We start from the raw sequence: 15,492 nt of genomic DNA on the forward strand, positions 1-15,492 counted from the left end.
TCCCTAAATGTCAGTGACTTCAGTAATAGGTCAAGTGTTACACAAGTGTTGTACTTTAAGCTTTTAAAAGCAGCCATTAGAAATCTGAAGTTTTTGGTGCTGACTGCAGTGTAACATGCAGCAAGTTTTGTATCATTGCAAGTAAAAGCAATGCATTTTATACATTTATCATCTTTAAGTCATCAACCTACTTATACTGGAGCTAAGGGTTATCATCTCTATTTACTATGTGAAGAACTGCAATGAAGAGGGACTGGGTGCCTTACTGCAGGGCACAGAGCAGTCCGTGATGAATTCAGGACTGCTGCAAGTGGATACTTATGCTATGTTTCCTACAGAGCATACTTGTTGCCTCTGATCAGCTCTTATTCTTGCACAAAGGCCATGGTATTTCAAGTAGCATTCTGCAAATAAAAAGATTTGTCATCACAAAACATTGCTCACTTTTCTGCACATTCTGAGCAAAATTTCATGTGCTTATATGACATGGACAAGTACAAAATCATAAGTACATAGATTTTAATGAATAGTATCACTGCAACTGTAGTTTCTATTTGCTTGCTCAAGTACTGTCGACCTCCTTTTGTGATTTCAATGTAGAGTACCATAGCTGAAGCCATTATTTCCTTCTCATTTATTCTGAATCCTCAGCACTAGAATAGGCACTTCCAGTCGGGAACCTCCAGCTCGTGTGTTGGTTACCAGATCACTGCAACCTTCATGCTGAAGCAGCTGAGCCAGAGCCTGCCAGCAGAAGTCAAAGTGGTAGCACTTCCAATGGGAAACTGTCCCTTGGGGGATGAGGCACAACAAAACTGTGACTGTTATGTGGCCATGACAAAGGCTTCTACACGAGCACGGGGAATCTGGGTCTGGGTTTCCCCTGAACACAAATCCCGAGACCCACATCCACCAGGAGTAAGAGGTTTCTAGCATCTGAGAGATCTTCAGTTAATGCACAGAGGGATTATTCAGGCAGCAGTGGGCCACAGCACAAGAAAAATCTCTGAGTCATTGGAAGTATAATGTCTCTGCCAGAAAGACCTGCCATTTGCATGCTTTCCTTTGCAGCCAAAGCTAGACTGTCCTCAGCAGAAGGTAATAGGTTTCTGGAATGGCATCTATGGGCCACAGGAATTGGCAAGGAGGAGGAAAGTGCAATGGAATTTGAGTAAAGACAGGGCAGAGGGCAAAAAGCAAATTGAGATGTTGGAGAATCTGGTACAATGAGCAAGAAACTGCTCTGGAAGAAAATGAAGCAGAAAATGAAACAAAGAAAAAGAAATATGACTAACAGCCTACTGCTGTCACAGAAGTAGTTCTTCCCAACCCTCAACTCTTTGTAGGACATCTTTCTCCTTTCTGCCAACTCTGGCTCTTGGCACTCTCTGAGTGAGAAAGTTCTGCTCACTAAGTCCCAGTGAAGTCTGTTCTCTTGTTGGATCACCAGGCTCAGGAAGAGCAAAATGACTTCATGGGAGCCAAGAGTCAGGGCAGCAGAGGCAGAACTGTCATCTTCCCGAGCACTCAGACTCAGTCCCACCCCTAAGCCTCACTCTGAGCAGAGTCATCCTCAGACAGAAGCAAGCACATCTTCACTCACTGCTCATTGCGTCTGTACTGAACTCCCATCCAAGCTGACAGAGGAAGGGTACATGATGCTGGCCCAAAGTGGAAGAGGAGCTCTTAGAGAGGCAATATTGCATTTAATGGATCTTTCTTTATTAAATCTTATGACTCAGAGGGTCTGAATTTGTTTGATACTACCATTGCTGTGACTTAGGGTGTCTAAAGAAAATGCAATCACAGCGTCTGAGATTTTATTAAATCCTTTCAATTGGATCACGCTTGAGCACAAAGTTATTTAACAAAATAAAATGCTGTTTAGCAAAAAGTGCTATTGCTACATTATATGTGAATGCATCCCTCATGTGCTGTTATTATAAGATTCTCTTCGGGTTCTGACCTAACAAACATTTATTTTAATCTTATCCTTTGAGCATTTACCAGCTTTTGCAAATAGAGGCCAATGCTGTTATGGCAGAATGACACACACAGGTATTTTCCAGCTGATACTAGTTTACAAGCACTTCTAGCACTGCAAGGATTCACGAATCCAAATCACAAAAAAAAAAAAAAAAAATCTTTAGCTGCTCTGCTGCTCTGTCCTTTAGATAGTTAATATGCTGAATTCAGAAGAGGGTTACAGAAGCATCTAGATCTCAAGAAAAATTTGTCTTATGTAGAGACTGGTAAGCAAAATGGATTAAACCTCACTACAAAAGAACTTCAGAAGGTATCTTGCCATGATATGTGAAGAGCAGTACGGGGAAGAGATTTCTGACAAACTGACTTTTATGCCCACAGTGGCAGAGCACAATTTGGTAGCTGTAAGCAACATATAGAGAATGGCTATCACTCTCTCCTCCTGCCACAGTGTCCTTGCATCTCCCATAGGCATCAATCTGTGGGGCTGCAGAGAGAGAAGGAGAACACCAGGAGTGCTCAGTTCATGCAGTGCTACCAATAACCTGTGAAGCCTGAATGCTTCCAGCCTTACAGACCTGCATCTGGAGCACTCAAGGCACCCTGTATTTCCAGCAGACTGTGGCATGGATGTCCTTAGATATTTTCATAGAATCATAGAATCACTCTTGACAAAAATTATGTACTCCTGTACACAAAATATGTGATTTTTCCAGTCACCTTGATCTTCTCATCTCATAACTCTGTCACTCTCACTCTACCCCGTCACTCCTTGTCTTTCCCTACACTTCTCTATGGTATTTCCCCTCATCTGTGCCTCTGGGCAGGAGGTATCTGTGCATATCCATGAATGAGGCTGGTAATGTTTTACAAGAGATGGGACAGGAATTACCATGGCACTGCTGACAGGAAGCCAAGATAACAGAAGTTTTGGTGTTGTTAGCTTGTTTTCGTATAAAGAGCTCCTTATAATATAAGATAAATTAGGGCCCACTGTCATAGGCTGACTATCTGCTATGGACTGCTATGGCTGACTGGCAGAGCTCAGAGGGTTGCCATCAGTGATGCAGAGCCTAGTTGGAGGCCTGTAGCTACTGGTGTTCCCCAGGGGTTGGTGCTGGGTCCAGTCTTGTTTAACATCTTCACCAACAACCTGGATGAAGGGATAGAGTCCACTCTCAGCAAGCTTGCTGATGGCAGTGAAGGGAAGAGACTGCCACACAAGAGGAAGCAGAAGGCTTGTGGAGAGAAGGAAGTTATCTAAAAGATGAGGAAGCTAGAAAGAAAAGGGATGAGACGAGCTGACAATTTCACAGAGAGGCAATGTCCACTGAAGTGGGCTGAAAAGCAACTAACAGCTGTGCCCATAAGATATTGATTGGTGGAACCAAGTCCAGTTGGGAGTCAGTAACTAGCGATGTATCCTAGAGGTAAAACTGGGCCCAATCACCTCTCTGTTTAAAAGTTATGTTTTAACTCAGGGACATAAATCCTACCTTACTACAATACACCACAGCACATAGTTTTACTAATTATCACCTTGTCAACAAGTAATATTACAAAAATAATTGTAAACACTGCTAAAAGCCTCTCAAAATTTGCAAAGGAAAAAAAGAAATGTGACAAGGTTTTTATAAAAATATGCATCAATTTAGCTGACCTATCTGTACCATATTCCATTAATAAAATCCATCACGAAGTGATTTCCTACTCAACTCAACTGTGTTATCACTGTGGTTTAATGCATACAGCAGCACAATAGGCATTTGCATTTTATCTCCATTTTAACATGAAAGCCTGAATCAAGGACTGTACTGCTTCCACTGTGTCTTCAGTATTGCATATTGCTCGCTCATCTTATCAGAAAACAAGAGACACTTCAGCTGATATTGCGGAGGGCCTCATATAAGAGAGAGTATTTTGAAAACAATCTCTTTTATGTGCTTCTCAGCAGCACTTCAAATGCAAAGAGCAAGAGCTGACCCTCAGCACTGTTGTTGTGGGGAGAAAAGGATGTTCTCACTTTCAGCAGCTTTAAGTTCTCAGTGCAGATGTGATCATCTTTTCCTGGTACATTTGTACGTCATCTAACATAACATAAGGACATTTTGAGATAAACACCATCAGTAGTGATACAACATATAGTCACATTTTGGAGTGTGTGAGCTGGCTCTGCCAGAGTTAACATTTTTTTATGTGTTGGTTTGTCCCCCTGTGAATCTACAGGAAATTGGAGCTGTAAAAGTTTCTGTTGATTGCAGGAATATTTTATTTTCTCCTTCAAAATATAAGAAGAAATTAAATAGATAGATAGATAGATAGATAGATAGATAGATAGATAGATAGATAGACAGACAGATAGATAGATAGATAGATAGATAGATAGATAGATAGATAGATAGATAGATAAAGTTAAAGTGAAGCATCCTACCAGTAGAATCATCATTTTGGAAATCCATCCACAAGGGATGGATGTCTGATTCAGAGAAATAACTTGATTAATACAAACTATTAGACTGCGGTTTTCTTCCAACATCTGTTTTTGACTTAGAGTTTAATGGCGGAGATGTTTCTGTAATTCTGTCACTCCTCAGCTAAAGCACATGCTTTTTCTTTATTTCCTCTCTTAAGGGCTGCTATCAGCTTGATGCTGCAGCCATTACTCTGGGACCTGCAGGCAGCCAGCACCCAGTTTGACCAGCAGACAGACCAGAAGGGCTGACAGGTTTGCCTATCCAGGAAGCCAAACTAAAACCCCTGTGCCTATTCTGCCAATTCAAATGTACAAGTTATAGACAATAATAGCTAGTATTCAGACAGAGGGTCCCTACTGTGAACCTGGAACTCACAGTTTACTCTTCAGTTCTCCAATACAGTATATGGAGAGTATTAGAGATAAAGATCCAGAAGCTTCTTTTTTGTGTAGTGAAAGATAATCAAGGTAGGCAAATTGGAATGGTTGGTACTGAGGTCCTCTGTATTCACATCCCTTATAATTTCAAAACTTGCCCTTAAATTTAAATGTCTTTAAATCTGTCATGGAAACATTTTCATTGTTTCTTTTTAACCTATCAAATGTGATAAATCAGTATTTTTAACTCATTACCCAGCAGTATGATTTCCCCAGGGAAAGATTTAAACATTGCATCCAGCCAAGAAAAAAGTGAACTTTTGAACCAGGGCTTCAAACTATTCAAAGTATTGACAACAAACTGCCCATTCATAGAGCTCGCTGAAGCCTACTACAGATCAGTTTTGTTGCAGTGACCCATCTAGAGTAATCACAAGGGCTCACATGGAGTTTCTGTGGTCTCTTTAGTGCCAATAATAACTGAAAAATTCTGTGTAGTGCCACTACTGAAGTCTCAATAAAATCAAAAAATCTTTGAAGATTTAAAAAGCTTACAGCTTCTGCTTTGGCCAGTTTTTTAATGTTTTGGTGTGAAGTATTTCTTTTTATCAGTGTTAACAAGCCAGAATTAAAGGCAGAGTTCTAGGGCACTGCTGCCAAGGGAGAGCAGAACTCCACACTGCTTTGTTCTCTAGTATGGATCGACATCCACAAGTACCTGGAAAATTTAGCAGGTTGAGTGGAGGGGTTTCCATAGGAGATTTTAGGTCTTCCTCTCTGTTTTCTTGGTTTATTTAAAACCAAAACTTTCAACTTGTGGTCATGGCCTTCATGTAAAGCTAACAAAAGGTCTTTAACAATGGTGTGATACAACAGAGGAAACTTCATGACCTCCTCCAACTAGAAAAAATACAACCAAAAAATTGAATGGAGTCACTGACACATGGAGAGAAAACAAATTAATGACAGTCATTAGTTTCTCGAGGAACAACCAAATGTGGAAAAACCTTACCTGGACATGTAATGAACTGCTTAATGAACCAGAACACAGACTGATTTGTTCTGTTAGAACAGGGATTTTAGTCCCAGACTTGGGCATCTCATTAGAGCTCTATATGTGAAATATCAATGGCAACATCATTCAAATCTAGTGTTAATTTTCCTCCCCCGCCACAAATATACTTTTCTTCTAATATGATTCTTTTCTTTTTAACTAATTCTCTACCACAGAGTAAGAGGCAGGAAAAGCTGAGAAAATACAGCCTCTTTAGCTTGAATCCTGAACAAAATCCCCAATTTCTTCTGCCAGTGCTCAGCTTGGATCTAAGATTTTTCTGCTGTTGATTCAGAAGGAATCTATTTTTCATACCTGTAAATTCTCAAATTACGTGAGATGAATGCTGCAGAGTACATGAGCTTCCAAGTATGAGAAATAAGCTCCAGAGAAACTAATCAGTAAAGAGGAGCATGCATTCCACAGTATGCTAATTTTTCACCATTCACCTTCACAGTTCTGTTTGTTATCCTGGAATAACAAATCCCAGAATCTGCGTTGGTCTGAAGTCTCTGTCTTTCTCCACTTGTTTGGGGGTTGTCTTCATGACCTACAATTAGAGCAAGAACTCATTACAATTTCTCCAGCTTTCATTAAAGAAATATTTAAAATTATAATGCTTTTCTGTGCATGAATGCATGAAGAACTTGTGAGTAAAACTCAAATCTGTAATATTTGGTCCTTTCTGTTTTGTAGAATTATAAAGCAGAGCAGTGACTACCTGCCAAGAAGTGCAGCCATGCCACTATTCAATGACCCTGACTGCCAAAACAGAAGTGCCACCTTTGTGCTCGAAGTCAATGTCATGATAAACATAGCAGTTTTTCTTTTACACTAGTCCACACATAGAGACTTATAAGAAGTTACTTTATTGGTTGTTCAGAAAAGGAAGAGGTATAATTTAATGCGGTCCCAGACATCACTAGTATTTAAGACAGAAATCTTTTCTGACTGGTTTGCCTTAAACTGTACAGCTACTCTTAAAAACAGATGCTCAAGTCTGAACTCAGCTGTAACCAACGGTTGCAGTACCTTCTTTAATAAGTGTAAGGGAAAAAAGCAGAAAATCGTGAGTTAGCACGAAAATAGAAGTGACTGAGTCAATTAGAAGCAGAAAACAAGAAATGCTTCAGAACTAATAAGCAGGCTATATTTGTGTACACAAGTTAACTTCCTTTCAAATTCCTCAAGGTATCTTTATCCTCAGGTTATCCTGCTACTCAGCAGAGATGCCATTGCTTCTCATGTGTGTGCAAAACTAGAGAATTTCCCACTGGGTGAAGAAGCTGAAGAACAAGTATGTGTGTGCTGCTTATGTGAAGACAGCAAGCAAGCCTGCAAGAGGCATGGCATATCCATTCAGACAGAGCCTAACTTGGCATCTCTTCTGTGCGTTCTTTTAAAAAAAAAAAAAAAAAATCTTCAAGAAAAAGAACACTTCTGAGTGATATCCACACCCATGAACAGATGTATAAGTGGAACGGCAGTTGGCTACGATAAATTCTCAAGGGGGATTTTGTAAACCCACATTTGGCCAGGATTATCCTAGCCACGTAGTTTGTCTCCCAAGAAAACTGTTTGACAACTGATTTTTTTCTTGGAGCACGTGGCTGGGTTGTTGTCGTTGGTTTTTGTGTTTTTTTTTTTCCATATCTCTCCCTCGGGCACTCAGTAGAATAGCACTATGTACTAGTATTTCAACCATTCCAAGTATAGTATGAGAGTGACAGTGTGAGTAATGACATTCAGATAGTCTCAAATACATTGGAGTTCCATCAAAAACAACTACAGATATATATTGAAGCAGAAATCCTATTTCTCTGTGAATAAGAAGTACATATTAGCAAAATAATGTAGCAATGATCTTCTTTATTTCTGTAAAAAGAAGAAACCTCATTACTACTACTAAGAAGAAGAAATCAGAAAACTGACACAAAGCATTTAATAAAGTGTTCTTAGAAAAACAACTAAATGCAAAGAGAATTCCTGGAAGAGTCCTTCTGACCCATAATTTTAATATTATCTCAAGGAATCATGCACAGTCAATAAAGCTGATGAGTTTTAGTGTATGTCATTTTCTTACTCCAAACCCTATGCTCATATGTGAATTACATATTGAGAACAGGGTAAATGCTAGCTCAGATGTACTTTCTCACGGCTATTATGAATGCAGGGAGTCTGTAGAATATCTTGATCATATAGCTTGGAATTCTCTTTCTGAAAACTCTATTATTTTGCATACTGCCAAAGCCCTTAATTCAATTCCTGATGGCAAATGTTCAGAGTAGAACTAAGAATAGATAAACAAAGGTAGAAGTAGGTCTGTGTTTCTAGCAGTCTTTGAACAACAGAGAACTACTACATTCTTGAAAGGAACTAAGTGGTGCTTATTTCTAGTTATATATATGACTCATGCACAAGAGTTCACAGTATCAAAAGTGGTATTTTATTTTAAAAGTTATAAGTAAATCATTCTGAAGGAAAACAAAATAATATGATTTCTGCCAACCAGTTCCTGGAAAAAAAACCACATGTATAACTTGTGAAACAAGGAGGCAGAGTTTCCGTTAAATCAGCTATCTGAATCATCTATAATTTCTGCTTGTCTCTCAACAAGTATGTGATCATATAGAGAGACTACAGACAAACCAAGTGGCCACTGGGTGGCCAGGGTCATTCCACGGACACTCTATTTTAGGGGAAGAGTTAGCCAAAAACTCGATGTATAAACACTTCAGGCTATTCTTGGACTCTGGGAGTAAGACCTAGGACACAATTAGCTGTTCCACAAGGATGTGTTTTGACCACGTTAACATGTTTGGTAGCTCAGCCATGCCTTGAAACTACTTTGGGCCTGCTGGAGTTTGAATATGAATAATAGTAAAACAGCAGTTACATCTGCAACTCACTGGTGTGCAACTCACTGATGTGACACTCACTGGTGTGCACTCAGGATTGTTAACACGTGATAAATATTTGCCCAAAACAATTTTTAAAAACTTTCCTGATACTACCAGCAAAATAATCTGTCACATCTCTTCATTCCTCCCTCACCCTGCTTTTCAAAGAGAATTTATCAGTGTGGTTATTATTCAACACACTGACAGTGCAGTGTTTTCTAGACAACAAAGAACAGAAGTAGAAAACTCCATATTCCAAAATGCAGAATCTCAACAAATATTTAGAATATTGCTAGAATAAAACTTTAAGCCTTGTACATTTCCATCTTTGCCCTGAGCAGCCTTTATTTAATGCACAAATCCAAAGGAAACAGTAACAGGAAAAGAGAGAGAGAGAAAAATGTGGCGTTTTGTGATATTATTTGCAGTGTTATATAACATGGTTTGCTAAAACATAACCAACTGCTTCAGACGTTAGTAGGAATGTTTGCTTCATCTGTTCATCTAAAGTATTCTTATTATAAACATGTTGGCTTTCAATGTTCGTTCCTTGGAGGGCTTAGTTATCTGAGATAAGTAAAGAGGATGGGAACATCAAGCAGCCCCAGCTAATGTATGTCACCAGGCAATGTCTTACTGCCACCTTGTGTTGAGCAAAAACTAGGAATAGTTCATATTTCACAGGCTTCTAAACAAACCCCCCAAAAATAGTTGCTCAGAAAATAAACATGAAGAAAAAGCTTCAGAAAAGTATGCATGACTGTGTAAGTACATATATAACATTGCAAAAATGGATTCTGAGATCATAAAAAGAGGAAAATGCTTACTTTTCATTTTTAATTTGTCTTCACAAACACGTGGAAGATGTCTACTAATGATTAGCAGCTTTTTAGCTATTTAAAGCTGAAAAAACTGCTTTTTTTCTGGGAAAAATTAATGGACATTTATTATTTTGCTCCCTGTGCAGATTTTTTTTTACAGTTTCATAATGAAAAATGGGATTTCTTATGAGCTAGAGAGATTTTATCCTACTCTTCGGCTATTTCTCAAATACTGCAAACAAGTTTTCACACATCAGTACATCCAAGTAATGAAAAATTCCTAAAATCCTGCAGCTTCTTACAGTTTGGAATAAATCCATATGCTGCAGACAACTCTCCCACCCATTCGATAAATCATACACAAGGAGATGATTGGTTCTTACACTTTAACAACTTACAAAATCATCACTCAAAGAAAATCTCTTCTCTGTAGCTCCACAGAGATTAGTTTTCCTCGTGAGGCAATTGCTACATGGCAATACGTTCATGCCCATGCACAGACATGCATAGACAAAGTCAAGAGATGGCAAAATTTTCTGCAGCAAACATTTCTTCTTGCAGAACTATGACCAAAGGACAGTTAATCGAGCATGCATTTAAGTCATTACCCTTACTACAGTTTTGCTCTCTATGTGTCATTACTAAACAGTGCTGTCCCTGCCACGATGACTCACTGAACACTCTCCTTCATACTTGAAATCAGTTGTTTTCAACTTTTCGTTTGTAAATCCACAGTCCAGTGGACTATTTCTACAATGCCTACAGAACAAATTGCACATTGATGTATCTTTTGCAATTTATACGCAAAGTTCCGTATCTACATGTACATTCACCATCCAAAAGTTCAAAGATCCACAGTCTGGAAGGGGCTGGAAAGCACAGTATTAAAACAAAGTCATGACCTCAAAACTTTGGAGGCCACAAACTCAAATCATTTTTATCTCCAAACTTACCAAAGTCACTAGAAGTCCAGTATCAGCTTTACTGCTTACAACCATGTCAGGTATCAGCTACAGACCGCTTGAGTATTTTCAAAATGGCCATGGCCATAGATTTTGCTAGTATGGTAGATAATGTGGTTATTATACAAGTATCCGGTAAATCAGAAAAAATCTTTGAGTGGCTATTAATTAGTGATAAGTGGTTCAAAAATTCTGTCACCATCAAACATTTCAAATGGATGTCACCTCCACATGCCTGTGACACCTTGAGTCCTGGCATTACGTAAATAAATAACAAACAACCAAACAAAGCAGAAATTCTATAGCTTCATTTGGTATGATAAATGGATGAACTAGTTACTTAATTTTGTTTGGATGGTAAAGGCTCTTCAGTCATTTATGACCACTGCTTATCACAAGTCATAAAAACGGGCTTGTTTAATGTATTTGATGGAGGAACAGCACTGCCTGCTAAGGGTTCATGAATTTCAGTTACTACAGAGTCTGTCCTCAAGGCGTTATTTGAAGGGCTAATGAAAGTGTTTCTCAAGCAATAGAAAATTAAAATAGAACTATAATAACTAAGTATGTGTAGTACGAATTACCACTCGAGTTTTGATGTCTGTAACTAGAATACATTCCCACCCTCATATTGACTCCTCATTATAATAAACTATTATCTAATATTATTATTTCTAACTAGGAAAAGCTGTGCTTTAGGCAGTCATGGATAATTTAGTAGCAAGGTCTAAATTTGGAGTAGCAAGGAAGATATTCTGGCGCAACTATAGTTGCCCAAGTCAAAGAGTTGCTTCGTATCAAAGTGAGAAATTCAAGTCACACTGCCTGTGAGTGCTGAATAGAAAAGCTTTAAGAAAAAGAAGATCTTTAAGACAGAAATACGAATGGGAAAATCATAAAAGAGGCAAAAGATATTATTTGCACCCCAGATTGTCCTGCTAACAACTGTACTAAGGGAGAAATTTTCAAACAATAGGACCACAGTCTTGAGTGATATCTTACAGTACCTATGTTGGTCTCCTACCACATTCCACAACAGCGGAATAACTTCCAAAGCTCCAAACTCCCCTTTCTTTCTACCTATCTCCATTTTCTCACTAGTACCTAAAGTTTTGGGACAGACACAAATAATCCTTTCTCACTTCTGCTTGTCAAGGAGATGCCAGAAGGTTACATTCATCAGCGCTTTGTTACTATTCTTGCTTATTCTCATTTCCTTTTTTTATTTCTCTCTACCTTTTACCTCCCATTTTTTAATCACAAGAATAAGCAATACAAACACATTCCTTTTTTTAGCCTCAAAAGTATTCGAAGTAGGCTAAATCAGAGGACTGTCTTGGCCATAAGCCATAAAGAGGACAGTAACAGAGAGTTTCTCAGACTTCATTGTCTTTAACAGCTTCCACCTGTCATTAGCAACTCTTGCTTGACTGTAGGACTCCTAAGTACATAATATAACAAATCTATGAGACTCTCCAGTTAGTGTACCTTATTCTGTGTAGATATCTGCATATCTCACAGTCTTGTTCTGGATCCTTCAAAAAGTACACATTGAAGAGCACAAGAGATGTAATTAAACATAGTCTCTTCTCTTGCAGCATTGTCAAGTTACCAGTGCTCATCTGGCTGCTGTACTTCCCACTGGTAAGATGTGAGTGTACACAAAACTTAGTGAAAAAAAATGGCAGCTTAAAACTGAAAATGTTCCTTTCTTCCACAGTCCAGTGAGAAGACTCACCTATGCTCACAGGTAAAATGCCCATCAATACTCAAAACAAATCTAACTTTTGGTGTCTGATCCCAGCAAACTCTCAACTGCCTTGAAAGAGTTCACTTAAATCCTCCTGCTACTGCTCCTGGAAAAACCCAAGCGCAAGCCCTAGCATATGATTTATGCTTTTGGTGGCCAGGCTTGTCTTATGGGAGACACTGGTGACTTTAGCAGACTGGTATTTTCTACTAATTCAGTCTGTAAAACCAGAAGGTTAAAAGTCATTCTTTCATTATGAGAATGTGTTTTAGATGCATTTTCTTATGAGTTTGAAGGATTTCATTGTTAAAATTCTTAATTTCTTGCCCAGCATTTGTGGTTGAAATGGCTCTATATTGTTTTAAGTTACCCATGATAAAGAAAACACAAGGAAAAATATATGTTCGCACAGAAACCCATTGTGCTGTGTAGATTTATCCACAGTATCTCGGACAATGGCTGCTCAGCTGCCAGTATTTAACAATAAGAAAACATCAACAAATATTTGTCAATAAATTTAGTTGCTGTTGGGGAAGCTAGTTTGTTTTCTGTCTTACACAACATTAAGAAAGAACTTGCTCACTTCTTGTCCTTGAAGGACAAGCAGTGCTTCAAGCAGAGGAAACGTGCAAGTAAATCACTGATGGAAGGAGAACCTCGATCTGTGACAAAGGATAAAGGCAAGCCAAGCAGCAAGCAGGATTCAAAATGACAGCTGTTTAAACCACATCTCTAACTGCTGTGGCCAATGGTTTGATATCTCTGAGGAACAAGCATGCAGCCACAGGAGTGTACAACACAGAAAGGCAGAAAAAGAGAATCACATTATTATTTTATTCTGACTAGATTGCCACTTCCTGTCCAATTTCTGTAACAGCTAGTAAGCAGTTGCCCCATTCAAATATCTATCTATCCAGGCCTTGATTTCCTCTCTCAAGCTCTAATGAATATGTGTTTGAATGAGCATTTCCCTCTGGCTTATGCAGACAAAACAAGAAGCAGTCCCGGTGGGCTTAGCACATCCTTTGCTCAGTTCTTTTCCTGAAGTGACTTATTCTCCTTTCCTCCCTGATCATTTGTTTGCCCTTCAATCTCATGGTTCCTGATTTACTGACAAAAGCATCAACTGATGCAAAAGCTCACATGTCCTCAGTTCTGTGCCTAGAAGGGAAACTGCTAGATTGCTAGATAACTCTTCAATGGATAGGTAGATCTGTTATTGTTAAGAAGAGGAAAGTACGTTCTCCCAGTCTGCCCAGGAGCAAGAACAAGGATGTTGAAGACTTCTTACCATCAAATATGGCGGTGATGCTTTATAGCAATGAGGACCATGTCCTTGCTCTGATATTTCTGTGCGCACTGACTCCACCCATAATGGAGCACACTTCTCATTTGCAGCAACCAGTCCAGGAAGGCCTCCAGATTTTGACACTATTTTCATACTGCTTGTATTAACTAGATATTCAGAATTATTTCTAGCAACAGTCTTACTAAACATGACTGGCCTTCTCTAAAATGCAGACGTGATGATTTCATGTAAAATCTGCCTGACAGGAGGGTGGGAATTCAGCTGGCAGTCCAAATAACTGTGGTCAAAACCAACCGTCTAGGAAAACATCAATGTTAAATTATGAAAGGAAGATAAGTGGAGGAAACTGACCTGCCTGTCCAGTAATTCCTGAAATTCCTCCAAATGGGTGTCATGACTTTCCCATTGAATCAGACACCTGTGTGCATGATACATCACCTCTTCTGCACATCCAACATTTTATTCTGAGCACCCAGAATCCCTCACAGTCAGGTAGAACGTGTATTAATCAATAAATTTGTACTGTAAGTAGTTGGAAGCCAGGAAAAAAACTGTTCCAGAAAGCTTCTATCCAAACTGCACTAAGTACTTCTATTCTGCCTTGGGAAGTCTTGCCCAGCTGTTCATTCACATTATTTTACACTGTGGTCAGTTACATGAATGTTAATTCTGGCTGTGTTGCCATATAAGAGAACGATGACAAACAGTGCATCATGTCTGACAAGGTGTCTGATGAGAAGTCACAGCATACTAAATTAAGCTGTGCAGTTTTTTGCCATCTGAACAGAACGACCACGTTAGAAAAAGAGAAAGGTGATATATCATATTTCTTTACACTGCCCTGTAGGATTGCTGCTATATACATTGAACGCTCTGTCAACGACAGTCTGAAAATAAAGAAATACAGAAAAGAAGAGAAATTGATGGATTTTTCTGCAGTCGTGTGCTTCAGAGCAAGGATGATGACCACAGCTACTTTTCCTCCCAGTTCCTGTTCTGTCCTGCTTTCCACACTAATCATTATTACTATCTCCCAAGTTTCCAGTCCCCTGCCTTCTCACAGTTGCCTTGCAAAATGTCTCAGGTGCCGTTGCATGTGCTTTCAGCCTCTCCCTGCCCCTCCTCCCCACACATGCTTCACTGCAGATTAGCTCTGAGAAACAAAGCTGAGGAGAGCTGTAAGTATGCAACTTTCACTACAAGGCAGTAGGGGACGTCTTTCTCAGTTCCAGTTTTCACAACCACACATGAATCTCTCATCCTAGTCAGGTGAAAGTGGAAAGGATTTTCAGGGGAATGCAGGTGAGAGATTCAGGTTGGCAAACTTTCTGCAGCCTGCCAAAATCAAATGCAAACTGACATAGAAGGAGGTGGTGAGGATTGCTGCAAGAGGAGACACACAGACCAGTGTCACGTGTGAACATGCAGATCTCATGTGTGGTCTCAGCTGGAGGTCACCTCCAATGGCTCAGCTAGCTGGTCTCTGAGGCAAGACCTCACTTTTGAATGTCATGTTAACATCTGACTTCAATTTTCGAGGAATGCAAACCATTAATTTGCAATCTCCAGAGAGTTTTTTATATCCCTTCACATTAATCTCATGTTACAGTCCAGATTAATCTAGAGATACCCTTACAGATGTCTTTGCGGTGCTCAAGGTGACAGAGCTTTGATTTCTAATTTACAGGATTTTGTTTCCTCTTAGTCATCAGTAGAATACTTTCCTATGGCCACTTTGCATCCACAAATTTGCTACTAGTACCTCACAAATCTAAGATAAACACTGAATGCAAGCATAGGTTTGTATCCTTGTGGGGCCATTATATCTAATAGATTCTGTCTGAGGGACTTCAGGCCAT

The sequence above is a fragment of the Phasianus colchicus genome, chromosome 1, assembly GCF_987193195.1.
Source record: "Phasianus colchicus chromosome 1, bPhaCol1.hap1.1, whole genome shotgun sequence".
NCBI classification, from domain to species: domain Eukaryota; kingdom Metazoa; phylum Chordata; class Aves; order Galliformes; family Phasianidae; genus Phasianus; species Phasianus colchicus.